Here is a 1,745-nt window from a genome sequence, read left to right on the forward strand (position 1 = left end):
AGTGCCATCCCGGTGACACTCTGACCTCCGACTTCTGGCCTCCATATGGGAGAGGGTACATTTCAAACTAACAATAATTTAAAAAAGAAAAAAACAGTCAATTCCAACTCAGAGCAACCCCCAGTGGGTTTCTGAGGCAGTAAATCTTTACGGAAGTAGATTGTCCAGTCTTCCTTCTGTGGAGTGGCTGGTGGGTTTGAACCACCAACCTTCCGGTTAGCAGTCAAATGCCTCAGGCACTGTGCTACCAGAGCTCCTTTTTCAAACTAATAGCGGTCCCTGAGCCCCAAAACCAAACCCACTGCCATGGAGTCGATTCCAACTCATAGTGACCCTAGGAGACAGAGTGGAACTGCCCACAGGGTCTCCAAAGCTGTCAATCTTCACAGAAGCAAAGCCCAAACCACACCCACTGCCCTGGACTCCATTCTGACCCACAGCGCCCCTAGAGGACAGAGTGGAACTGCCCACAGAGTCTCCAATCCACTTTAAGAGTCCGCCCCTTCTTCGCTGCCCCTCCACTTCACCAATCATGATCTCCTTCTCCAGGGACCGATCCCTTCTGACGACACGACCGAAGTATGAGGGACAAAGTCTGGCCATTCCTGGTTCTAAGGAGCATTCTGGCTGCACTTCATCCAGGTCAGATTTGCTTCTTCCAGCCATCCACGGCGCTTTCAGAGTTCTTCGCCAGCACCACAGCTCAAAAGCATCAACTCTTCTCTGGTCTTCCTCATTCATCGTCCAGCTTTCACATGCATATGAGACAATTGAAAACACCACGGTTGGATCAGGCGCACCTCAGTTTTCAAAGAGCATTCTCGCTCTTGATTTGAGCACTTTAAAGAGGTCTGCTGCAGCACATCTGCCCAGTGCAAGACGTCTTCTGACGCTTTTGACGGCTGCTTCCGTGGGTGTTGACTGTGGGCTATGGATTTGGCCCACAGAATCCTTCAATATTGCAGCATTTTTTCTTCAGTTCTTTTGGCGTGAGAAGTGCCAAGCATGCTCTTCCCTTTTGGTTTTCTAACTCCAGGTTTCTGCACGTTTCATTAGAATTACGCTATAACGCAAGAATCGATTCCTTGGAATAAACCTAACTAAATTTGTTCAGGACTTAAACTAGTGGAAGGATGCACCATATTTTGGACTGTGGGATCCGTTTATATTGTTACTGGGTGCCGTGGACTCGGTCCTGCCTCGTGGGACCCTGGACAACGGAACTAAACGTTGCCCAGGTCTGCACCAGCCTCACAGCCGTGAGCATCCTTGGAGCCATCCTTGGAGCTTTGGTGGCGCAGTGGTTAAAGCATTCGGCTGCTAGTGAAAAGGCTGGCTCTTCCAGCCCAGCAGGGTGGGGAACGGGGACTTGGAGACGGGTGCGGACGGGCATCCTGGTGCTGCATGGTGGGTCAGCCCTCGCCTGAGACCCCTGCCTTTGCGCCGATGCCACCTCGTCAGCAGGCCCTGCGCCCGCAGCCCGCGGTCCGGCTCTCGATCGCCCCCAGCCGGCCAGGCAGCGAGAAGGACACGGCGCGGAAGCTGGGGAACGTTCCAGAAGGAGCCCTGGGGGCGCCCAGAAGGGGGCGCTGCCGGGACGGCAGCTGGGCGTCTGCAGCCGACGGGGAAGGACGAACCTGAGGTGGCAGGACAGCTACAGACCTCGGGGCCCCTGGGGCTGCAGGGGAAGGGGGACAAGCGGGGTCAATGGGGGCCCTGGGGAGCCAAGCAGGGAGCGTGGGGGG

Source organism: Orycteropus afer, unplaced genomic scaffold (assembly GCF_000298275.1).
Source record: "Orycteropus afer afer isolate SDZICR_OR568_19922 unplaced genomic scaffold, OryAfe1.0 scaffold00069, whole genome shotgun sequence".
In the NCBI taxonomy this organism is placed as follows: Eukaryota; Metazoa; Chordata; class Mammalia; order Tubulidentata; family Orycteropodidae; genus Orycteropus; species Orycteropus afer.